Below are 27669 nucleotides of genomic sequence, written 5' to 3'. Positions count from 1 at the left end.
CCCTCTTTATCCCTACTAACAGTCTTTGTCTAAATCCACTTGATATGACTATAGCTACTTCAGCTTTCTTTAGCTTAGTGTTAGCTTGACTTATTTTTCCTTCTTCTTTACTTTGAACCTATTTGTATCTCTATATTTAATATGTGTTACTTATAGTTTGGGATATATTTTTTCAATCTCATAATTTTTGCCTTCTAACTGAGGTGCTTAGACTTTATATTTAATGTTATTATCTATATATTGAGCTTTAAAATCTGCCTTCATGCATTTTTAAGCACTGTTTATCACATATTCTTTGTAGTATTTTCCTGTTTATTCTGCCTTACTTTAGATTAACTATATATTTTCAAATTCCTTTTTACCTGCTTTTTAAGCTCTATTTCTTTGTTTTATTATTCTGGTAATTGTTTTAGGCTTTATAGTATACATCTTTAACTTATTAGTCTACTTTCAGGTTCTGTAATATTTCCTACGTGGTATATGAATCTTACAATAATATACTTTAATTTCTCTCCTCCGTGACTTTTGTTACTGCTCTTAAACATGTTGGTTCTATATATATTATACACTCCAAAATAGTTATTTAATTTGTTAATATTTTTACTTTAAGCAATCAATTATCTTTTAAATATATTTAAATTAAAGACTGTTTTAATATTCAGCCATATACTTACCATTTTTGGTGTTCTGTATTACTTTCTATAAATGTGTATGCTAACAAGTTTTTATTTTTAAGTATAAACACTGTACCCACAAGTTAAATGTAAGAAACTTTCAATGTCATGACTTAAAATTTGGGGGTTTTCTACAATCGATTTATTGAAATATAATTCACATGTGATACAATTCACCTATTTAAAGCACCATAATTCATATTTTTGGTATATTCTCAGAGTTATGCCACCATTACCACAATCTAATTGTAGAATATTTTTAGCACCAAGAAAGAAGCCCTGTACCCATTATCAGTCATTTCTTATTTTCTCTCAGTTCTACTTTTACCTGCTTCTAGGCAAACACTAATCTGCTTTCTGTCTCTGTAGATTCACCTATTCTGGGTATTTATTAAATGGATCATAACTATAACTGCTGTTTTGTTATCTTTTCTGACTGACTTCTTTTACTTATCATGTTTTCAAGATTCCTCCTTGTTTTAGCATGTTTCAATACTTTATTCTGTTACATGGCTGGATAATATTCTATTGTATGAATATACTACATTTTGTTTATATATTCATCAGTTGAAAAAATTTGAGTTGTTTCCACATTTTGAATATTGTGAGTACCACTGTAACAAAAGTACAGGTTTTGGAATAAAGTTACGTTTTCAATTCTCTAGGGTATATAGCCAGGAGCAAATTTGTTGAGTCATATCATAATTCTGTTTATCATTTTGAGGAGCTGCCAAAGTGCTTTCCAAAGTGGCTGCATCATTCTATATTCCCTGCCAGCAGTATATCATGATTCCAACTTGTACACACACTTGCCAACACTTGTTTTTTATTATAGCCATCCTAGTAGGTGTGAAGCGAAATCACATTGTTGATTTGATTTGTATTTCCCTAATAGAAAATGATGTGTGTTTTTTTTTTTCCAAAAGATGTATTGAACATGTGTGTATCATCTTTGGAGATATATCAGCTTCTTTCCCTATGTGTAAAAATTTGGTTATTCATTTTTTTATTTTTGAGATGTAACAGTCATTTATACATTCTTAGTACAAGTCCCTTATCGAATATGTAATTCACAAGTATTTTCTCTTATCCAGTGGGTTTTAACTTCACTGATAATATGAATTATAGCTTTTCTTCTTTTTGTGATGTTCTATTTACCTACTTTTCTTTTGTCACTTATACTTCTGGTATCATATCTACTTAGAATACCTTATACCAGCCAATGGCCTAAGCCCTGAGGTATATACACAATTGAAAGAGATGCGGCTCCTGCTTTCATGCAGATTAAATTTAGTGGGAAGCACATGAATTTATTTAAAATAACTCACAGACATACAATTGTAAATGGATTAGTTCTATAAAGGAGAAAATGGAGAGCTATGAGGAAGTATAACAGGGACTAGATCTAATCGGTGTGTATGTGTGGATTTATGTGTGTGTGTGTTTCAGTAGAGAGTTGTCAATGAAGCAATGTTTGAACTGAGATCTGTAAGACCAAAAGAGGAAAGGGAAATGGAGAAAGTTTTCCAGGAAAAGATATCCTGAGCAGACATGTTGTCTATAGAAACTGAAATGAAAAGTGTGGAGTTGCAGAGTGAGCAGGGGTAAGAAAATATCAGATGAGGGTATACAGCATGGAACATCTTGTAAGCCATGCTAAAGATTTTAACATTTTCCCTAAAAGCAAGGGAAAGTAATTAGAGGGCTAAAGCCTCTGGCTATAGTATAGAAAAGAGATTGTGAGGAGAATACGTGGTAGTGAGCTGGCCAGTTAGGAGGCAATCAATCAGGTAATGGTGATGATGGTGACATGAAGTCTAGTAATGGGAGTAGAGGTAAAGCACAGGAAAGAAACTGGAGAAATATTTGCTTAGAAGAATGAACAACCCTGGACCTTGAAAAATATACGGGACTTTGTACACCAGCTTGATTGCCACATTTGTGCTAGAAGGAAGAAGGAAGAAGGTGTGCTCTGAGCCTCAAGTCTTAAAGTTACCTGATCTAGTTCTCAAACACTCACTTAGATGTCACCCGATAGGACTGAGTACCTGAATTTCTTGCTTTGTTTGGCTTCCAGATCTGGTATTATTAACTTATTTTTGTATTTTCTCCTATATACAGGCTCTATATCACCCTTCAGATGCAATATTTGATATAAATCTTCAAGTTCTGATATTACAACCACTTCTTTGCTAAATTCTGTGCATTTATCTTCTTATACATTTGTTTTCTTCTGGCAGTCAGCAGTACAACCTGTCTAGTCAAGTTCAGTCTTCCAGAACGTTTCCAGGCACTAAGCCATGTAACTGACATTCTTTCAAGCAATGTCCTAGAATGTGGAGTGGGCAAGAAGAGTTTGCCCTTTCTGACCATTCATCGCAAACCAGTCTCTAGTACAGATAAGCCAGGAGTATAATTAACATGTAATCTTAACAGCTGGGGAACTGAGATGCTTCAACAATGGGAACGTTCTTCATGTTCACAATGTCTCCTTATCCTGTATTTCCCTAATCAGACCACCTATTCACCACACCTTCTGCAAAACACAGTAAGAAATTTAATGTTTCTTTCAAACATAAAAATTGATAAACTTCTTCCGAGACGCTTAAGCTTTCAGGGACATGGTATATAATTACTCTTTCCTCCTATAATTCCCTATATTATGGCTCCAACATTTGCAGTGCATATTCTTGTAATTACTCCTATATATAATTACATTTACATAAAACTTACATAATTTTACCTGCATTATAAGGTGATGATTCATTTTTCAGAAACTTTTTTGATACCCTAAAACAGGATACACTGGTGCTATATTTATTTTTTACATAAAATGCTAAAGAAATAAAAGCATATACTTGTATAGTAGCCTGTCACAGTTAGGCTAGTATTCAGAAATTTGGAAATTGATATTCAAATAGGTGTGAGTAGACTGGAAATGAGTAGAAAAGGCATACCCATGTCACAGTGTCAAATCCTTTCCTTCCCATGTAACATCCAGAAAGGTGTAACATTAAAATGTATATATTATATATACCAAGTATAATAAAAATCGAAGCAAATCAAGGAAGCAGATTCCTCCTGCAGGACCGAGGAAACACCCCAAACACTGAGTGCCCAAACTGTGGAAGTGGGAAAGAGAGATCATCTGCCCCAATGCATACCCTCACTGAGGAAACTGAAGGTCTAGATTACTAGAGAAGATTCTGACCTTGCCTGGAGCTGAATCAATTTAGAAAGCCAAGCAAAACCCAGGGATAGAGGAAGCAGCAGGAAAAGCCCTGTGAACTTGCGGGGTCCTCTGCCAAACCATTTCTTCCTGGTCTTACAGGGGTCCTTTGGGAGGGTGGAGAGAGGCACTGGGAAAAGGCCACAGGTAGAAGGAAATCTCTAGCTGAATTTGTAACAATTTGAACTGATTGAGAAGTCTCCTGGTCAGACCTCAGGGGAGGTCATGAATCTGGTGTGCAGACTCCATAGGTGGAGGGGGAGGGGAGAAGGAGAGCCATATTTGCTTTTGCAGCTGGGAGGCAGGTAGCCTGGGGAAAGTTCTCAACCCTGTTTGCCCACTACTTGGAAACAGACTTGGTGCTATTGGGTGTCGGGGCATAGTGGCAGTGAGACTGGCCCTTCAGATTCTGTGGGAGCTGGGTGAGACCTGTGACTGCCAACTTTCCCCCACCTTTCTGAAAACCTGCAAGACACAGCAGAGACAACCATAAGCCTCCTAGGAACATAACTCCATTGATCTGGGAACCTCATCTCCATTGCCCACAGCAGACACAGCAAGACTCGCCCAAGGAAAGTCTATGCTCAGAGATACCTAGCCATGCCCCCACCCAATAGTCCTTCTCTACTCACCCTGGTAACTGAAGATAAAGTGTATATACTCTTGGAAGTTTTAGGGGTCTACCCACCTCCTTTTCCTCCCCATACTACCACAGCTGATGCTCTCTGTAAAGCACCATCGCCTGGCAGGATGCCAACCAGCACAAAAATAATATATTAAAGCACCAAAGCTAAGAAATCTGAGTCCATTTCACCCCCTATACCATCTCCACCGGAACAGGTGCTGTCATCTACGGCTGAGAGACCCACAAATGGTTTATGTCACAGGAACTGTCTGCAGACAACCCCCAGTACCAGCCCAGAGCCTGGTAGTCTTGCTGGGTTGTTAGACTCAGAAGAGAGATAACAATCACTACAGCTTGACTCTCAGTAAGCCATATCCATAGGAAAAGAGAGAGAGGAGTACATCAAGGGAACACCCCATGGGATAAAAGAATAATCTGAACAACAGCCTTCAGCCCTAGACCTTGCCTCTGACAGAGCCTACCCAAATGAGAATGAACCAGAAAACCAACTCCAGCAATATGAGAAAACAAAGTTCTTTAATGCCCCCCAAAAAAATCAGACTAGCTCACCAGCAATGGATCCAAACCAAGAAGAAGTCTGTGAATTACCTAAAAAAGAATTCAGGACGTTAGTTATTAACCAGGGAATCACCAGAGAAAGGTGAAGCCCAATGTAAGAAAATTAAAAAAAAATGATACAAAAAGTGAAGGAATAAATATTTAATAAAATAGATGGCATAAATAAAAAACAATAGAAACTTCAGGAAACAATGGATACACTTATAAAAATGCAAAATGCTCTGGAAAGTCTCAGCAATATAATCAAACAAGTAGAAGAAAGAAATTCAAAGCTTTAAGACAAGGTCTTTGAATTAACCCAATCCAACAAAGACAGATAGAATAAGAATATATGAACAAAGCCTCCAAGAAGTCTGGGATTATATTAAATGACCAACTCTAAGAATAACTGGCCTTCCTAAGGAAGATGAGAAATCTAAAAGTTTGGAAAACATATTTGGGGTGATAAATGAGGAAAACGTCCCCAGCCTTGCTAGAGACCTACACATCCAAATATGAGAAGCACAAAGAACCCCTGGGAAATTTATCGCAAAAAGATCTTCACCTAGTCATGTTGTCACCAGGTTATCTAAAGTGAAGATGAAGGAAAGAATCTTAAGAGCTGTAAGACAAAAGTACCAGGTAACCTATAGAAGAAAATTTATCAGATTGACAGCAGATTTCTCAGCAGAAACCCTACAAAGTAGACGAGATTGGGGTCCTATTTTCAGCCTCCTCAAACAAAAGATACAGTCTTTTTCAGAGAAACAAGTGCTTAGAAAATTCAGCATTACCAAGCCACCACTACAAGAACTGCTAGAAGGAACACTAAATCTTGAAACAAATTTTGGAAAAACATCAAAATAGAAGCTCTTTAAAGCATAAATCTCATAGAACCTAGAAAACAAGTACAATTAAAAAAAATAGCATGATGAATAGAATGGTACCTCATATCTCAATACTAATGCCGAATGTAAATGGTCTAAATGCTCCAACTAAAACATACAGATTTACAGATTGGATGAGAATTCACCAGCCAACTATCTGCTGCTTTCAAGAGATTCACCTAATACATAAGGATTCACATAAACTTAAGGTAAAGGGATGGAATAAGCAATTTTACATGAATAGACAAGGAAAATGAGCAGGAGTTGTTATTCTTATATTAGACAAAACAAACCTTCAAACAACAGCAGTTAAAATGGATGGTAGGCTGGGCACAGTGGTTCATGCCTGTAATACCAGCACTTTGGGAGGCCGAGGTGGGTGGTTCACGAGGTCAAGAGATCGAGACCATCCTGGCACACATGGTGAAACCCCATCTCTACTAAAAATACAAAAAAATTAGCTGGGCGTGGTGGTGCACGCTTGTAGTCCCAGCTACTCAGGAGGCTGAGGCAGGAGAATTGCTTGAACTCAGGAGGTGGAGGTTGCAGTAAGCTGAGGTTGCACCACTGCACTCCAGCCTGGTGCCTGGTGATAGAGTGAGACTCTGTTTCAAAACAAAAAAAGGATGGTAGACACCTAGACATCCAAATACAACAAACACAAAGAACACCTGAGAAATTCATTGCAAAAAAAATCTTCACCTAGGCACGATGTCATCAGGTTATCTAACATTAAGGAGAAGAAATAATCTTAAGAGCTGTGAGACAAAAGTACCAGGTAACCTATAAATGAAAACCTATCAGATTAACAGCAAACAAAAAGAGACATTATATAATGATAAAAGGCCTTCTTCAACAAGAAAATATCACAATTCTAAACATATACGCACCTAACCCCATAGCTCCCAAATTTATAAAACAATTTCTAATAGACATAAGAAATGAGATAGACAGCAATACAATAATAGTGGGGGACTTCAATACTACACTGACAGCACTAGACAGGTCATCAGGACAGAAAGTCAACAAAGAAACAATGGATTTAAACTATACCCTGAAACACATGAACTTAACAGATATATACAGAACATTTCATCCACCCACTGCAGAATATACACTCTATTCAACAGTGCATGGAACTTTCTCCAAGATATACCATATGATAGGCCACAAAATGAATCTCAATAAATTTAAGAAAATTGAAATTATATCAAGCACTCACTCAGACCACAGTGGAATAAAACTAGAAATAAACTCCAAGAGGAAATTTCAAAACCATGCAAATATATGGAAATAAATAACCTGCTCCTGAATGATCATCACGTAAAAAATGAAATCAAGATGGAAATTTAAAAATTATGTGAACCAAACAATAGTGACACAACATATCAACACCTCTGAGATACAGTAAAGGTGGTGCTAAAAGGAAATTTCATAGCCCTAAACTCCTACATCAAAAAGTCTGAAATAGCACAAATAGTCTAAGGTCACACCTCAATGAACTAAATAAACAAGAACAAACAAAATCCAAAGTCAGCAGAGGAAAGGAAATAACCAAGATCAGATCAGAGCAGAACTAAATGAAATTGAAACAACAACAACAACAAAAAAAGTGAATGAAACAAAGAGCTGGTTCTTAAAAAAAGATAAATAAAATTCACAGACCATTAGCGAGATTAACTGAGAAAAGAAAAGAGAAAATCTAGGTAAGCTCAATGAAAATAAAACAGGAGACATTACAACAGATACCACAGAAATACAAAACATCTTTTGAGGCTACAATAAACACCTTTACATGAATAAACTAGAAAACCTAGATGAGATGGATAAATTCCTGGAAAGATACAACGCTCCTAGCTTAAATCAGGAAGAATTAGATACCCTGAACAGATGAGTAAGAAGCAACGAGATCGAAATGGTAATTTAAAAACTACCAACAAAAAACAGTTCAAGACCATACAAATTCACAGCAGAATTCTACCACACATTCAAAGAAGAATTGGTACCAATACTATTGACACTATTTCACAAGATAGAGAAAGAAGGGACCCTCCCTAAATCATTCATTGAAGACAGTATTACCCTAATACTAAAACCAGGAGGACATAACCAAAAAAGAAATGTACAGATCAATATACCTGATGAACATAGATGTTAAAACCCTTGAGAAAATACAAGCTAATGGAATCCAGCAACATATCAAAAAGATAATTCACCATGATCAAGTGTGTTTCATACTAGGAATGCAGGGGTGTTTTAAAATACACAAGTAAATAAATGAGATACACCACATAAACAGAATTAAAAACAACAATCACATGATCATCTCAATAGATACAGAGAAAGCATTTGGCAAAATCCAGCATTCCTTTATGATTAAAACTCTCAGCAAAATCAGCAGACAAGGAACATAAGTCAGTGTGATAAAAGCTATCTGTAACAAACCCACAGCCAATATAATACTGAAGGGGGAAGAGTTTAAAGCATTCCCTCTGAGAACTGGAACAAGACAAGGATGCTCATTCTTACCACTCCTCTTCAACATAGGAAGTCCTAGCCAATGCAATCAGACAAAAGAAATAATTAAAGGGAACCCAAATTAATAAAGAGGAAATCAAACTGTTGCTGTTTTCTGATGATATGATCAATTACCTAGAAAACCCTACAGACTCCACCAGAAAGCTCCTAGAATTGAAAAAAGAATTCAGCAAAGTTTCTGAATACAAAATTAATGTAGACAAATTAGTAGCTCTTCTATATATCAACAGTGACCAATCTGAGAATCAAATCAAGAACTTAATCCTTTTACAATAGCTGCTATATATATATATATATATATATATATATATATATATAGAGAGAGAGAGAGAGAGAGAGAGAGAGAGAGAGAGAGAGAGGAATATACCTAACCAAGGAGGTGAAAGACCTCTGCAAGAAAAACTACAAAATACTGCTAAATGAAATCATAGATGACACAAGCAAATGGAAACACATCCCATGTTCAGGGATAGGTAGAATGAATATTGTGAAAATCACCATACTGCCAAAAGAAATCTACAAATTCAACACAAGTCCCATCAAAATACCACCATCATTCGTCAGAGAATTAGAAAAAAGAATCATCAATTCATATGGAACAAAAACAAAAAACAAAAAAAGATCCCACATATCCAAAGCAAGATTAAGCAAAAAAAAAATCTGGAGGCATCACATTACCTGATTTCAAACTATATTACAAGGTCATAGTCATCAAAAACAGCATGGTACTGATATAAAAACAGGCACATAAACAGCAGAACAGAATAGAGAACCCAGAAATAAACCCAAATACTTATAGCCAAATAAAACAAAAACATAAAGTGGGGAAAGGACAACCTTTTCAGCAAATGATACTGGGATAATTGACTAGCCATATGCAGGAAAATAAAACAGGATTCTCATCTCTCACATTAAACAAAAATAAACTCAAAATGGATTAAGGACTTAAATCTAAGACCTGAAACTATCAAAATTCTAGAAGATCACATTGGACAAAACGTTCTAGACATTGGCTTACACAAGGATTTCATGACCATGAACCCAAAAGCAAATGCAATAAAAATGAAAATAAACAGCTGGGACTTAATTAAACTAAAGAGCTTTTGCATGGCCAAAGGAACAGCCAGTAGAAAAAACAGACAACCCACAAAGTCGAAAAAAAATTTTCACAATCTATACATCTGATAAAGGACTAATATCCAGAATCTACAATGAATTCAAACAACTCATCAAGAAAAAAATAAACGGTCCTGTTAAAAAGTAGAATAAGAACATGAATAGACATTTCTCAAAAAAAGATATACAAATGGCCAACAAACATGAAAAAAATGCTCAACATCACTAATGAACAGGGAAACACAAATCAAAACCCAATGCAATACACCTTACTCCTGCAAGAATGTTCATATAATCAAAAAGTAAAAAAATAGTAGATGTTGGCCAGGTGTGGTGACTCATGCTGGTAATCCTAGCACTTTGTGAGGCCAAAGGCAGGCGAATAATGAGGTCAGGAGTCTGAGACCAGCCTGGACAACATGGTAAACCCTGTCCCTAGTAAACATACAAAAAATTAGCTGGCCATGATGGTGGGTGCCGGTAATCCCAGCTACTCAGGGGAATTACTTGCACCTGAGATAGGAGAATTGCTTGCACCTTGGAGGCGGAGGTTGCAGTGAGCCGACTTTGTGCCTCTGCTCTCCAGCCTGGGTGACAGTAAGAGATTTCATCTCAAAAAGAAAATAAATAAATAAATAAATAAATAATAGTAGATAAAAATAGTAGACATTGGTGTGGATGCCAACAGGGAAGGAACACTGCTACACTGCTGGTGGGAATGCAAAACTAGTACAACCATTATGCAAAACAGTATGGAGATTCCTTAAAGAACTAAAAGTAGAACTACCATTTGATTCAGAAATCCCACTACTGAGTTTCTACCCAGAGGAAAAGAAATCATTATACAAAAATGATACTTGCTCACATATGTTTAGAGCAGCACGATTCCCAATGGCAAAAATGTGAAACAAACCCATCAATCCATGAGTGGAAAAGAAACGGTGGTATACATACACACAAACACACACAATGAACTACTACTCAGTCATAAAAAGGAATGAATTAATGGCATTCACGCTGGGTGTGGTGGCTCAAGCCTGTAATCCCAGCACTTTGGGAGGCTGAGGCAGGTGGATCACGAGGTCAAGAGATCGAAACCATCCTGGTCAACATGGTGAAACCCCATCTCTACTAAAAATACAAAAAATTAGCTGGGCATGGTGGTGCGTGCCTGTGATCCCAGCTATCAGGAGGCTGAGGCAGGAGTACTGCCTGAACCCAGGAGGCGGAGGATGCGGTGAGCCGAGAATTGCGCCATTGCACTCCAGCCTGGGTAACAAGAGCGAAACTCCGTCTCAAAAAAAAAAAAAATGGCATTCACAGTGACCTGGATGAGACTGTAGACTATTATTCTAAGTGAAGTAACTCAGAAGTGGAAAAGCAAACATCATATGTTCTCACTCATAAGTGGGAGCTAAGCTATGAGGATGCAAAGGCATAAGAATAACACAATAGACATTGGGGACTCTGGGGGAAAGGGTGAGAATGGGGTGAAAGATAAAACACTTCAAATAGGGTACAGTGCATACTTCTAGGGTGATGGATGCACCAAAAGTTCAAAAATCACCACTAAAAAACTTACCCATGTAACCAAAAAAGTACTTACCCATGTAACCAAACACCACCTGTTCCCCAATCACCTATGAAAATTAAACATTTTAAAGTAAAAAGTTTTTTTCAAAAATAATTGGTAAAGCGGGAGAGAAAGCCACATTTTCCAAAGTCATATTTACTGTCCTAAACTTTCACTATAATCTACTGAAAAGTCAGAACGAGGTCACAGTTGGGAATCAGCATACCTAGACTTGCCCTCTTCTGGTGTGGCCTTGGGTATGTTACTTCACTATTCTTAGCTTTGGTTTCTCCATTCTAAAAATTATGGGACCAAAATAGGTCAGTGTTCTTAAACTTGTGTTCTCTAAGCACTGGGAGATCTTCAGAGAAAACTCAAGGATGGTTTTTTGGTGGAATTGAACAGACAAGAATCTGAACAACCCTCATCCCTACACAGATAAGCTCTCTTTACAGAGCTCTTATATATGATATAGTTCTACAGAAGAAGCCAAACCAAATCAAAATAAATAAATAATATCCAGTCTGAAAGATCTTTAGGCTAGATGATATCTGTGGTTATTTTTACCATGGCTTTCTCAAATATTGAGCTCCATATATGGAGCATTCCGTACTACTAACTTTCTGTGATTATAATGATAATCAATAGCAATAAAGACCTGAGACACTACAAATTTCAAACTTCAAGCTATATTCAGTGCCCTTTTGGTATTAAAAATTTTTCAATTCCAATGACTTGAAAGCAGATAAGCCATTCTTTTTACCTATGCCAACTGTGTGTGTGTGTGTGTGTGTGTGTGTGTGTGTATCACTCTAATAATCTGAGCAGCTTTGTGATACAGCTTGCATTTTTTGAGTGCTAGCTTTGTGTGACCTAGTATACTAAGAGCTTAAAATGTATTTTCTACTTCAATCCTTAGAAAAACTCTTTTAGGTAATACTATTATTCCCAACCCAGAAATGCATAAGCTCTAGCACAAATAATTTAACTAGCTTTCTCATGAGCCACAGGTAGTAAAAGGCAAGGGTGGGGCTTGAACCTGTCTACATGTCTATAACTTTATGCTGTATTTATCCTATGATAAATATGATAAATCTCCTATAAGGAGATTCAAATAATCAGATAGCTATCAAATGGAGCAATGAAAATATATAGATCTCTTTGTGTGATATATATTAAAAAAAAAATTTTAAACCCAAGGAAAGTAAATTTCTCTTTAAGAGGAACTAGTCTTTCTCCAGCAGACAAGTTTCATCCAGTGAGTAGGAAGAAGGAGAGTTTTAGGTTTGCCCAGAATCATGGAAGCAATTGTATGCTCTGTGAAACACTATTACTTTATTTCCTTATTTGATTTTTCAAATGTAAGCTTGGCTGAAAGACTTTAGCTAAGTTAATGACATTAAAACAAATAACAGCATATGCTAAGTGAACTGCTATAGTCAAAAGCAGTAACAAATGTGTATGTTTTGGGGAAGTGGTAAGATATGAAATAGGGAAAGAATGATGAAACAGTAATGCCACCCTCCTCCACCAAGAAGACTACTAACTAATTAATGCACATTGACTCCAAAGATGCTTCATTTTAATCTTCTGATTGCATATGAATAAAGCTTTACTGGAGCAGATTAGACTCATGGCCCAATAATCTGAAGAGATCTGGATAGTGTGTCTCTACAAACCCTGCGCAGGTCAGTAGCTGGATGTCTTCTTATAATTCAAAGATACTCATCTGTTTTATTAATAACTGTTTAAGTAATTCAATCAAAAAAGAAGGGATCACCACACAGTGGGCCCTATGATTGAGACTGTTATATTCAGAAAATCTTGCTGTAACTCTTGAAGTGATGTAACTTGCATCTAAATTGGGTTTTAGGGCTGCCTTGCCTTAAAAACAGTCTTTCACAGATGAAACAGTTTCCTGGGATATTAGCTAACTAAGAACCCAGCGCCAGTCTGGGATGTTCATTTTTATTTTGCAGCTTTATTCACTATCTGTTCTCAGCAAGTATCTGTGAAGTTTGAAGAAAAAGAATTATGACAAAATTTATTTAAATAAAATTTTTATAGAAAGAAAGAGAGAGAAGAAAAGAAAATCACCTTGGCCTCAAATCTTTTCTTAACTATGAATCATTGATACATACATTGTATTTTTAAATTATTCTCATGGGGTAGAATTAGAAATTCCAGTTAAAAATACTAAGGAATAATACTGTTTCTTTCTTCAATGTTTTCCTCATTTTTCAGACAAATTCAATATCTTTAAAGGTAAATATTTCATTTTACAGACATACTATAGTAGTTTGTTCATTTTGCAGAGTAGGTAGTTGAACTACTTCAAAATGACATTATTTTGCAGGTCACAGATCCTTACAACTTTCATAAGTTCCTGATTTTCACTAGACAATAATTTTTATCTCACCTTCTTGAAAAATGCATGCAAAGACTGTGAGCTTTGGGGTTGATTTGTGGTTTTAGCCCCTACATTTTCACATTTAAGGGAAACATCTGTTCAACAAATCAGTGTTGTATTTATTTCAACTGACAATGCATTTAAATCCTGATTGAAATAAGAAGATGCCATGGGCTTCTGGTGCATATCAAACAGAACAATGAACACCCAGATTACATTAGAAGGACTAGGACTGAAGACATTTAGACAGAATATGTGTTGATAGGGTAATTATTAGGTGGTGTACGTGGCAATGTAGAAACCTTAAAAGTCCTTGTATAAATAGTTTGTTTTCCACAGAAGAGGTCTTGTGTTTGAAAAAAAAAAAAAAAAAAAAAAAAGAGGCTTTTAACTTCTAGTAACTTCCAAAATCAATTGCCTCATGTTCAATTATAAGAATATTTTCAGTGTTCCTCTCTGAAATGCATAACACATATTAATTTTGAGTGAATAACTTTTAGTACTGAAGACAATACCTGATCTGGTGGTTTCTTCTTCACTCCGTGCAGTGAGAATCAATAGACTGATGTGGTGAGACAGTTACCTGGGGTTATCTAAAATGAAAAAGGCATTTTAAAATTAGGAAAAGAAACCTGCAAACTCCAGTAATAATGGCCTCATAATAGGATGTCTTTCAGTCAATCAGTAACATTTACTGTGTATCCACTGTGTACTGAGCCCCGTTTTATGTGGGCATAAAGATGCAAAAGAAAGGGTAGAAAGAAACTAGCATAATGCTGATAAATACTTATAAAATGAATGAATAGTAAATAAAAACAGAAAAAATCCTAATCATTTTTATGGATGACTAGTTTATAAATTATTTGGGAAGGAAAAATATCACACATTTCATATGTGTATTTATGTAATCATTCAAAAATATTTTAATTTGTATCACTTTTTATATGCTGAGCAGAGAGGAAGTTATATGAGCAAGAGAGACATGGTACCCACGAGCTTAAAGCTCTGGTTTCGAGGTGCATATAAACTGTAGATGCATAAAGAAACTGAAACTTCTGGCTGGGCGTGGTAGCTCACACGTGTAATCCCAGCTCTTTGGGAGGCTGAGGTGGGTGGAACACAAGTCAGGAGTTCAAGACCAGCTTGGCCAATATGTTGAAACCCCATCTTTACTAAAAATACAAAAACTACCTGGGTGTGGTGGTGTTCGCCTGTAGTCCCAGCTGCCCTGGAGGCTGAGGCAGAAGAATCATTTGAACCCAGGAGGCAGAGGTTGCAATGACCTGAGGCTGTGTAACTGCACTCCAGACTGGGCAACAGAGCAAGACCCAGTCTCAAAAAAAAAAAAAGAAAAAGAAAGAAACTGAAATTTCTGAGCTCTCACTGTGTTCAGTGTTTGCCTTCATGAGGCTTATTTGGAAAATCATTTTTGTCTCTCAGAAATACCTTATTTCAACATGGTTATTTACATGGCAACTGGGATTAAGGTAATGAACACCATTTATAGTGGTGTCAAACTCAAGCCTGCTACTGATATCCATTTACCTTGACCATGACCCAGGGTTAGTTGCTAGACAATTCACCAAAGGCTATAAGCAAATCAAAGTTCTGAATGGCAAATGGCTAAAGTAGATCAATAAAAAATATGTAAGCCAATGAAATAAGACTTCAGGTTTTATTTCTCATTACTGGCTTTACAGTTAGAAAGTGTCTGGTACACAGTGAGTACTTAATAAAAGCAAGCTGAGTTAATAAGTGATGAATGCCAGTAAGATATTACTCAAATATCTATATCAAATATGCACCCAAATAACAGAAATGCTTAGTACCATTTTTGAATTATCTATGATTACAATTTTTATTTAAAATAAATTATAGCATTGTATTTATAATTGGAAGTAAACATTATTTTGCCAGCAATAGCCACAGTGGTTTTAAATAAACACACAAATTTCTTAAATAGAGGTCCCTTGTTTTAATGTAATTTGATGTAGTTTTTCAAGTTTTTACTTGATGTTTTTCAAAGATAAACTGCTTTCTATAAGAGAAAAAGATGAATTTTGAGATTTCAGGGTACTCTGAAAGGTAGAAGGGATTAGGGGAAGAAAAAGGAGGAGGAAGAAGAGGAAAGAAAGAATTGATGAAATAGATGGCCATCCCCAAAGACTTCCAAATTTTCAGTAACACAGATAAAAACTCGCATATAATGTGATATAGACATATTTTTGTAGCTATTGGAAAAATGAATGCATTTCAGATGGAATTTACACAGCTTGAAAGCATATAAACTCCCTAGGTAATTAACATATTTTAAGAAGAGCTATTTAAATTTCATATGCTATGAAATTCAGAGAGGTATTCAAAAAATTTCATATAGATTAAAAATCTTGAAGAACTTAAAATACCACAATAATATGATTTATGTGATATAAAATATAAACATTAATCTCAGTGTGGTAGGCTGAATAATCACCCAACACCTCTAAGACGTGCATGTCCCAATCCCAAGAACCTGTGAATGTTCCCATAAATGGCAAAAGGGACTGTGCATATGTGATTAAATTAAGAATCTTGACATAGAGACATTATTCTGAATTATCTGGGGGGGCCCAAATGTAACCAGAAAGTTTCTTATAAGTAACAGATGGAGGCAAGAGGGACCGTCACAGAGAGATTTGAAGATGCTATGCTGCTGGATTTGAGATGACAGACTGACAGACGGGACCATACAAGCAAAGGATGCAGGGGCCTGTAGAAATTGGAATGGGCCAGGAAACAAATTATCCACTAAAGACTTTAAATTTATGCCAAATTGTTAGAGCAACAATAAGAAACTAACACAACTAGGAGTCAAATTTGAATTGAAACTATCCAGAAGTTTTTAATACATGGTTAAATAATAAAATAATCAGATCGTATAGCTATGTGGAGAGGGAGAGGATACTCAAACCACTAAAGTGAAGCCCTTAATATGGTAAATTTTATGTAAAATTTTATATTATTAAAATTATATCTCAAATCAATAAATCACTTGCTAAATAAAGATTACACAATAACAAGCAAGTTTTACTTTATTGTTTGAACCATTTCAATGCAACGCTAATCTGTTTTGTTTTCTGAAAATATGATGATAATGATGATAATCATAACAATTTTGATGAAGATAACCATGTTGCTTTCTTTCCAGGCTGATTCAGTTTAGAGTCTGTTCCTAACCTAAAAAAATATAATATATTAAAGAAAAAAAAACACTTTCCAATTCTGATACCATTCAATTATGTGATTTGGATCCACTAGAAAGTCTGATCCACTCCCCTAACATTATTCTTGACTTCTTTTTTCCCACCTTATTTTTTACTGATTTCTACCCAACTTAACCTCAGCCCCAGATTCTTTTTGTCCACCTGATTCTACTCTAAATACTGCTCCAGAGTGACTCTGTGATCTGCCTTTCAAGAGGAACCTAGTGCTTGAACTTGGTCTTCCTCTACACTGAGATAATACAGCTGGACAGCCCACCTTCAAATCCAGAGCAGAAAATGGATAGTGTCTTTCTCTACACTGTTATCATCAGGATGTTGGTCAATATTGCAATAGAAAGAAAAATAGAATTATGAAAAAAGGAAGTAGGTCAGGTCAGTGCCCAGAAGGAAGGCTTTTCTTTCTTTTTCAGTACAGCCTTGCAGTAAGGAGCTTGATACACATGATGGGGAGACATGAGCTCAGATGTGGAGAGAGAGAGCAAATGAAGATGGTCTAGAAAATCCAGCTTGATCTTGCTATAGCCCATAACTAATAGTATCACTCCAGAGGATAGAGAAGATGGTAGAAAATAATAAAACCTGATTGAGCTTAGAAGTTTTTCAGTTAATATTGAACACTTTATCAATGCAATATTACTCCAAGCATCCATCACAAAGATCACCATGAAAGAACGAGTTTTGAGTATTCAGTAAGAACTGCTCTGAAGATTTTTATAACATTTACTTCTTGGATTCACATTTAAGAGGACTGTGTCCACAGAAATCTTAGGAAGATATTTTATATTTTATGAAGCAGCACTTCATTTTTAAGCTGATATTTAGTGACTGTGATGGGCCAAGAATTGTGATAATTACTTTCTGTGTGTGATATTATGTAGTCGGCATAGCAAATGCAAAATTTGGTACCATCTTTTTTATTTTATAAACCACAAAACTAAAGATCAAAGAAATTAAATAACTTAACCCAATTGGTAAACATTGATACAGATTCAATTTTATGTCTGTCTTACTATGAACTTGAGCTTTAAACCCCTTTGGGATATAACATCTTTTCATATACAAATAGTGTGTTGCCACTACTAAAGCCAAAATTTCAGCTTTAAAAGAAGAAGATCATTTGGGTCTTCTTTAAAACGTAGATAATGTTATTCACAAGACAAAGTGTCTTTGTGCTATATTTATCACCTTTTTCTCTGATTTGAGGACATATGCCTGACAGAAAATAGCTGAATTTTCTCATAGAGAGAGCCTTTTCCTTCTTTCAGCATGTTGCCACTATTGCAAAAAAGATTGTCCCAATTTCAAAGGACAGATGCAATGACTAATGGCAAATCAGTAATGGAAGCTTTTATCAGTGACTCAGTAAGTTATCAAAACTTAAAATACATAAAAAAGAGTCACTCCGGAAAACAGAATTATTTAAAGCCACTCTTAATAGTTTGGCTTGGCTGCAGACTAGTAAAGTGATGCCAGAAATTAACAAAACACATCAGGTTTAGAGATCTATAATTAATGTTGTCAGGGGATGTGGCAGGACAGATTCCTATTCAAACTTGCATCTTGATGAGACTTCTCCCTCATCTACCATTTCAGTACAGAACTCACCATGGACTAAAGAGATCTAACCCATTACAGTGGTTTTATAGTCCAGTTCATGCTCCTTGCATGCCCTGCCTTGTGCTTGGTGGCATTAAATATTTAACTAACTGTGACCATGGTGTTGTTGAAAGAGCGGCAGCTTTTAGTGCATTTTTTATACACGCCATTGAAGAACAAATATAAAATTTAAAAGTCTCTATCTGTCCAAGACTTGAGACAGAATAAATGGTCAAGGGGAAAATACAATCTGGGCATAGTTCCTGTAATTGAATTTTATTACAAAGCTTTCTAAATTTGGGTATGCATCATATTCTGTAATGGTTAGAGTGAAATGTGAAGGATCATAAGCAATACTTCTACCATTAAAATTTAATGTGCAAGCACAACTTGCAAGAAAGCACACATCTAAACCTTACAATACTAGAGAAGGCAAATTATTGTGAAACCTGAGACATGAGTTAAATTATTTTCTTTTGGTACCACTTAAAACACCCAAAACAATTGCACTTATGAGAAAAATGCAGATCTCTTAGTAAACAAATGGGTAAATTATAGAATTTTATTTTGATCAGACTTATTCCTTGTTATTTGATTTGCTCTAGAAAAACATTTAAAAAGAAAAAGACTAAAGGAATGGAGCTGTTAGTTTTGCTTATATGCTTTCTATTTGCCTTTTCTTTTTTTCTTTTTTTAAAATTTTTATTGCATTTTAGGTTTTGGGGTACATGTGCAGAACATGCAAGACAGTTGCATAGGTACACACATGGCAGTGTGTTTTGCTGCCTTCCTCCCCTTCACCCACATTTGGCATTTCTCCCTATGCTATCCCTCCCCAGCTCCCCCTGCCACACTGTCCCTCCCCTCTTCCCCCCAATAGACCCCAGCGTGTAGTGCTCCCTTCCCTGTGTCCATGTGTTCTCATTGTTCATCACCCGCCTATGAGTGAAAATATGTGGTATTTCATTTTCTGTTCTTGTGTCAACTTGCTGAGAATGATGTTCTCCAGATTCATCCATGTCCCTACAAATGACAAAAACTCATCATTTTTGATTGCTGCATAATATTCCATGGTGTATATGTGCCACATTTTCCCAATCCAGTCTATCATCGGGCATTTGGGTTGGTTCCAGGTCTTTGCTATTGTAAACAGTGCTGCAATGAACATTCGTGTGCATGTGTCCTTATGGTTGACCGATTTATACTTTTTTGGATATATACCCAGTAATGGGATTGCTGGGTCAAATGGAATTTCTATTTCTAGGTCCTTGAGGAATCACCAGACTGTCTTCCACAATGGTTGAACTAATTTACACTCCCACCAGCAGTGTAAAAGTGCTCCTATTCCCCACATCCTCTCCAGCATCTGTCTCCAGATTTTTTAATGATCGCCATTCTAACTGGCGTGAGATAGTATCTCAATGTGGTTTTGATTTGCATCTCTCTAATGACCAGTGATGATGAGCATTTTTTCATATGTTTGTTGGCCTCATGGATGTCTTCTTTTGTAAAGTGTCTGTTCATATCCTTTGCCCGTTTTTGAATGGGCTTGTTTGTTTTTTTCCTGTAAATCTGTTTGAGTTCTTTGTAAATTCTGGATATCAGCCCTTTGTCAGATGGGTAAACTGCAAACATTTTTCCCATTCTGTTGGGTGCCAATTCACTCTAGTGACTGTTTCTTTTGCTGTGCAGAAGCTGCAGAGTTTGATTAGTTCCCATTTGTCTATTTTGGCTTTTGTTGCCAATGCTTTTGGTGTTTTGTTCATGAAGTCCTTGACTACTCCTATGTCCTGAATGGTTTTGCCTAGATTTTCTTCTAGGGTTTTTATGGTGCCAGGTCTTATGTTTAAGTCTTTAATCCATCTGGAGTTAATTTTAGTGTAAGGTGTCAGGAAGGGGTCAGGTTTCTGCTTTCTGCACATGGCTAGCCAGTTTTCCGAACACCATTTATTAAACAGGGAGTTCTTTCCCCATTGCTTGTTTTTGTCAGGTTTATCAAATATTGTATGGTTGTATATATGTTGTGTTGCCTCCGATGCCTCTGTTCTGTTCCATTGGTCTTTACCTCTGTTTTCGTACCAGTACCATGCTGTTTTGATTACTGTAGCCTTGTAGTATAGTTTGAAGTCCGGTAGTGTGATGCCTCCTGCTGTGTTCTTTTTGCTTAGAATTGACTTGGCTATGCGGGCTCTCTTTTGGTTCCATACGAAGTTCAAGGTGGTTTTTTCCAGTTCTGTGAAGAAAGTCAATGGTAGCTGGATGGGGATAGCATTGAGTCTGTAAATTACTTTGGGCAGTATGGCCATTTTCACAATATTGATTCTTCCTAACCATGAACATGCAGTGTTTCTCCATCTGTTTGTGTCCTCTCTTATTTTGTTGAGCAGTGGTGTGTAGTTTTCCTTGAAGAGGTCCCTTACGTTCCTTGTAAGTTGTAGTCCTAGGTATTTTATTCTCTTTGTAGCAATTGTGAATGGCAGTTCGTTCTTGATTGGGCTCTCTTTAAGTCTGTTATTGGTGTAGAGGAACGCTTGTGATTTTTGCACATTGATTTTATATCCTGAGACTTGGCTGAAGTTGCTTATCAGTTTCAGGAGTTTTTGGGCTGAGACCATGGGGTCTTCTAGATATACTATCATGTCTTCTGCAAATAGAGACAATTGGGATTCCTCCTTTCCTATTTGAATACCCTTTATTTCTTTTTCTTGCCTGATTGCTCTGGCTAGAACTTCCAATATTATATTGAATAGGAGTGGTGAGAGAGGGCGTCCTTGTCTAGGGCCAGATTTCAAAGGGAATGCTTCCAATTTTTGCCCATTCAGTATGATACTGGCTGTTGGTTTGTCGTAAATAGCTTTTATTATTTTGTGATACGTTCCATCAATACCAAGTTTATTGAGGGTTTTTAGCATAAAGGGCTGTTGAATTTTGTCAAAGGCCTTCTCTGCATCAATTGAGATAATCATGTGGTTTTTGTTTTTGGTCCTGTTTATGTGGTGAATTACATTTATAGACTTTCATATGTTGAACCAGCCTTGCATCCCCGGGATGAATCCTACTTGATCATGACGGATAAGCTTTTTGATGTGCTGTTGAAATCGGCTTGCCAGTATTTTATTGAAGATTTTTGCATCTATGTTCATCATGGATATTGGCCTGAAGTTTTCTTTCCTTGTTGAGTCCCTGCCGGGTTTTGGTATCAGGATGATGTTGGTCTCATAAAATGATTTGGGAAGGATTCCCTCTTTTTGGATTATTTGGAATAGTTTCAGAAGGAATGGTACCAGCTCCTCTTTGTATGTCTGGTAGAATTTGGCTGTGAACCCATCTGGACCTGGGCTTTTTTTGTGTGGTAGGCTCTTAATTGCTGCCTCAACTTCAGACCTTGTTATTGGTGTGTTCATCGTTTTGGCTTCCTCCTGGTTTAGGCTTGGGAGGACTCAAGTGTCCAGGAATTTATTCATTTCTTCCAGGTTTACTAGTTTATGCATATGGAGTTGTTTGTAATATTCTCTGATGATGGTTTGAATTTCTGTGGATTCTGTGGTGATTTCCCCTTTATTGTTTTTTATTGCATCTATTTGGTTATTCTCTCTTTTCTTTTTTATCAGTCTGGCTAGTGGTCTATTTTGTTGTTCTTTTCAAAAAAACAGCTCTTGGATTTATTGATTTCTGTTTTTTTTTTTTTTTGAGACAGAGTCGGTCTTGTTACCCAGGCTGGAGTGCAATGGCGCAATCTCGGCTCACTGCAACCTCTGCCTCCTGCGTTCAGGCAAATCTCCTGCCTCAGCCTCCTGAGTAGCCGGATTACAGGCACGCGCCACCATGCCCAGCTAATTTTTTGTATTTTTAGTACAAACCGGGTTTCACCATGTTGACGAGGATGGTCTTGATCTCTTGACCTCATGATTCACCCGTCTCGGCCTCCCAAATTGCTGGGATTATAGGTTGAGCCACCGCGCCTGGCCTATTTATTGATTTATTGAAGGGTTTTTTGTGTCTCTGTCTCCTTCAGTTCTGCTCTGATATTAGTTATTTCTTGTCTTCTGCTAGGTTTTGAGTCTTTTTGATCTTGCTCCTGTAGCTCTTTCAATTTTGATGATAGAGTATCAATTTTTGGATCTCTGCACTCTTCTCATGTGGGCACTTATTGCTATTTATTTTCCTCTAGAGACTGTTTTAAAGTGTCCCAGAGATTCTCTTATGTTGTGTCTTCGTTCTCGTTGGTTTCAAAGAACTTCTTTATTTCTGCTTTCATTTCATTGTTTATCCAATCAACAATGAGCCAGTTGTTCAGTTTCCATGAAGCTGTGGGGTTCTGAGTTAGTTTCTAAATTCTGAGTTCTAACTTGATTGCACTATGATCTGAGAGACTGTTTGTTATTATGTCAGTTGTTTTGCATTTGCTGAGGAGTGCTTTACTTCCAATTATGTGGTCAATTTTAGAGTAGGTGTGATGTGGTGCTGAGAAGAATGTATATTCTGTGGATTTGGGGTGGAGAGTTCTGTAAGTTTCTATCAGGTTTGCTTGTTCCAGGTCTGAGTTCAAGCCCTGGATATCCTTGTTAATTTTCTGTCTGGTTGATCTGTCTAATATTGACGGTGGAGAGTTAAAGTCTCCGACTATTATCGTGTGCCATTTTCTTACTTGTTTCTGTTGTTAACTGATCAAGGACAGCATGACACTAGGTTGTAAGAGGAGATGCCCTTTATCCATTTATTTAATTAACATTACAATAAAGTTAATTTAAAAAAAAAGCTAAGTGTTTCTATTATCAGAATAACAAAAATGACAAAAGGACCAGTTTCAAATTTCAAATTTAAGTCCAAGTAATTTGTAATCTGCATAATATCAGAGAGGTAGAATAGGATCTATTCTGCAAGGTGCATTAGAGTAGTGGACAGCAAAACAGAAATACATACATATATTATATGCATAACACGTAAAAATCTAGGACTTCCTGGATCCAGTTACAGTGATTTCTTGATATTCCATGCAGTAATCTCCTTGGTTTAATGTGAGCCAGAGTAATTTTAGATAACTGCTATTTTGTGGGCCCATTTTAGGCCATTTGCCTTGAATTGGCACCAAACATTAATTTTCTTCATATTTTATTGAATATGAACACTATATTATATGCTTATTTTGTCTATTTGTTGATTATTTGTCTTCTCCGCTATGATGGAGGTTTTATGGTGGTAATAACTTTTTCTCCCTCTTTCAACATTTTTACATAAAGACTTTTGAATATTGCTGATGGTCTGTGAGGAGCCAAAGATCATCTGATGTCTAACACGCAGACATCAGACTGTAATTGTTTTTCTCTAGGTGCTTCAATCCAGGTTTCTCAACGGTGCAGACCCATGAGGATAAAGGAAGTAGTGATCATATATCATCGTAAAAGTTTGAGAAGTTTTCCAAGAGCAGCCAAATTCAGAGTTTTATGTTTTTGCTCATGCAAAGTTACCCTGGAATCTGTTTTTTTTTCCTCTACATTTATTTATTTGCAGTGTTTTTGTTCACTTGCTAATGTTTACTCTACTCATAGTGAGTTTCTTCTGCTTTTGAGAATGCATTCCATGCCTCACTGTGTCTGGTCCTTCAGTCCATCTGTCTGGAATAGTATTTCCCTTCAATCCCACTGCTCTGTTCAGCTGGTTGGCTTTTACTCATCCTTAAGGTCAGTACAGGTGTCCCTTCTTTTGAACAATCTTCTTGACTCTCTGAATCTAGGTTTGGTGTCCCTGTTATATGATCCCATATTATCACTGATGTTTCCATCACAAGGTTTACCATTCCCATCACCAACCCCATTGTAATCATTTGACTGTTTGACTACTTTCAATGAAGCAGAAGCTCCCTGATGCCCCAGTCCATGATATGCTTATTCATCACTCTGTCTCCACATATTAGGTTCCTAATATGTGCATAAATAAAAACATATATAAAGATACATATGTGTTTAGTGGTAAAGAATTTGGACTTTATCCAGTGATCAGTAGAAATATCACTATGTCATGAAAACATATGATCACGAATATTCTCTTAAAAACTGGAAAATACCATATTGTTTACTATACTTTGTTTATAAAGAAAAGAAAAATTCAAAACATGAAAAAAACTTTCAATTTAATATACTCGGGATATCTATCTCAGGTCTGGTCTTGAGATGCTAAACTTTTGTTATCTAGAGAACTCAGATATGCAGTTCAGCCCTTCACTGATCACACTGGAGTCATAGGTGAGCTAATCTGTAGGTTTCATGACACTTGCTCTATGATGAGTACTGGAGGCTGTTTTGACTTTTCACTAAAAGAAGATAAGATGTGCACCACGATTAGAATGATATGCAGTGCTATTAGCAAGATTATAACATGCATTTTACCATATTATAACATATGATTCGGTATTCTTCTAAGTGATTATTTTCTCACAGTTACTTATTTAATTATTCTATAAAACACCCTTCCATCACCACTACAATTATGTTTTTTGCTTCTCAAGATTTGTAGACCTTTCTGAGGCACTCAGAACAATGTGCCTCACGAGGTGCTGTTAGTCTGTGTTGCTGTGTAACTATAAGCTCCTCCATCTCTTGTATTTTGGAAAAACATCTGAGGGACAAACAAGCCCTTGTGTCACACATCCACCTCATCCACGTCATGCTGGTTTCTGTAATGCCTGAGATATGAATCACAATGTCACCCAATTAAATTGTGACAGGGATTAGATCTAAAGTGGCAGGTACTGTATGAGACATATGAATTGATACATATGGATTATGACATGGAGACTACGTGCATGAACCAACGTTTTTGGATTTGGTTACCACTAATGTGTTCATGTTTCAACTCCCGTGTCACTCCTATTTGTAACTGGTATCTGAAAGCACAGGAGTCTAATGTGATTTAATCAAGTAATAAGCTGTGACTGAGCTTCTTTGATCAGGAGGGCATCCTGCTGGTCTCTGCCACCGCCACCCCTGTGGGAGGAACCCTGAATGAGGGAGAAACCACTCCTTTTCAATGGCTACTAAGTACAGCTATTGTGAGAACCTCTTTGACAAACATTATAGAGACAAATCCGAGAGGTAGGATTTACTACTCCAGTTTTACATATGTGGAAACCGAGGTTCAAGTTAAGTTTTCGAGCAAGCAGGGAAGGCATCTGGAGTTTGAATCCAGTTATGTCCAAAGCCCTGGCAGCCAAGGAACAATAGTGCTGCCGAAGCTATAACTAGGAGCAGGTCTATCCTTTCTCTGTATTGCAATCACTTAGGGAGACTAGGAAGAGGCAGATGAAAATGACAGATGCTTTCTCTGGAAACATAAAAATACCTATTATTCTTTTATATAATTCATGGGACTCTCTGAAACTCATCCACAGATGCCTGGATCTCAGAATTAGGGCTCTCAGCCTGCAAGGCAGAAACCCAGTCTCATTAACTATTGTTTGCCACTTGGTGCCTAGGATCTCTGCCAGGCACAGACTTGGTAATAAAGATTGTTGAATAGAAAAATTAAATTAATGAATGAAAGACTAAATAAAGTATTTCTTCACTCTTCACTGTTAACCCAAATTATGCCTATTCAGGTGTTTGTCTTACATTTCATTGAATCTCATGATCTAGAATTTATTATCTCCTAAATGCTTGTTTGTCTATACACATTATTTAATCCTTATCATTGCTTTCAGCCATATAAATCACATAGTCAACATTAGAATAGTGCCTGATACACAGTGGGATAAATTAAGTTATAAAAAAATACAATATGTGTTCAGCAGTACTAGCATTTATTATACACTTCTTATGTGTAATACACAAATTAAAATGCCTTAAATATACTATCCTAGCTTAACCCTTACAACCCTATGTAGCACATGTTCATACTAATTTTGTTTTATTAAAGATATAGTTGAGATTTAGAGTGAATAAATGTCGTGTCCATGGTCAAAAAGCTATTAAAGGAATAGAATCAATATTTGAGTCTGGTGATTTCTGACCTTAAATCTCATGGAACGTGAGACACAGAGAGAAAATAACTCATCTAGAGCCACACAGCTACCAGGTAAAATGAGTAACCCACTATTCTTTTCAATACACCATTTTCTTTTTCTTTTTCTTTTTTTTTGAGACGGAGTTTTGCTCTTGTGGCCTAGGCTGGAGTGCAATGGCTCAATCTTGGCTCAACGTAACCGCCACCTTCTGCGTTCAAGTGATTCTCCTGCCTCAGCCTCTCAAGTAGCTGGGATTACAGGCATGCACCACCACACCCAGTTAATTTTGTATTTTTAGTAGAGACAGAGGTTCCCATGTTGATCAGGCTGGTCTCGAACTCCCGACCTCAGGTGATCTGCCACCCTCGGCCACACAAATTGCTGAGATTACAGGCATGAGCCACTGGGCCTGGCCTTCGCTACACCTTTTTCATTCTATATTCCATCATTGTTATGGACTAAATACTGTCCTCTGGCAAAATAAAATTCATATGTTGAACTTTTTGTCTCCAATGTGATGATACTAGGTGGAGGAGCCTTTTGAAGGTAATTAGGTCATGAGGGCAGGCCCTTAAGAGTAGAATTAGTGCTCTTACAAGGAGAAACACAAGAGCTTACTTTCTTTCTCTCTGCTCCCTGCTGTGTGAGGCTACAAAAACAAGACAGCTATCTGTAAACCAGGAAATGAGCCTTCACCAGATACCAGATCTCTCAGCATAATGTCTTGAACTTCACAGTCTCTAGAACTATGAGAATAAATGTCTGTTGTTTCAGCCCTGTCTACAGTAATTTGTTATAGCAGCTGATATGAACAAAAACGATCCTTTAACATTACAAAACTGACGGGCATCACTTTTCCACTAGCCCTGACATATAATGTGTCGGCACTACAGCTGTAGTCTCTATAGGTCAAGAAATGGCAAAGAAAAGACAGAGACTAACTTGACTTACAAAACTTGGGAGTTTCATTAACCTTGTGATTCTTCCAACATTTTTGGAATAGTGACATCAAATATACTGCAAATGCTTAAACTTGACCTAAAGTTTATTTAGGCTAGAGAACTTCCCATATTTCTCCATTTTCATCTCAATTTGTTTCTGTACTGAAACTACAGTAATTGCATTCCATAACTACCAGTCAAAAGAATTATCAAAAGAGGTAAAATATATCTTGGCATTTTATTTTATGAGATTTGATTAT

The 27669-nt window shown here is 36.6% G+C and overlaps 1 protein-coding gene across 4 annotated transcripts in view; it reads right to left on the bottom strand.

The window, feature by feature from the left end:
• Positions 1-27669, bottom strand: part of TENM4 (teneurin transmembrane protein 4) — a 3204727-nt gene that overhangs the window by 2388093 nt on the left and 788965 nt on the right. For all 4 annotated transcript variants that reach the window (XM_078340117.1, XM_078340116.1, XM_078340121.1 and 1 more), the window contains one exon: positions 14126-14203. The gene's annotated coding sequence lies outside the window, so the exon portion shown is untranslated. The remainder of the gene's footprint in view (positions 1-14125; positions 14204-27669) is intronic.

This window comes from Callithrix jacchus, chromosome 10 (genome assembly GCF_049354715.1).
Source record: "Callithrix jacchus isolate 240 chromosome 10, calJac240_pri, whole genome shotgun sequence".
Taxonomy (NCBI): domain Eukaryota; kingdom Metazoa; phylum Chordata; class Mammalia; order Primates; family Cebidae; genus Callithrix; species Callithrix jacchus.
Note: the sequence above shows the minus strand (reverse complement) of the source record. Positions and strands in the feature narration are given on the sequence as shown.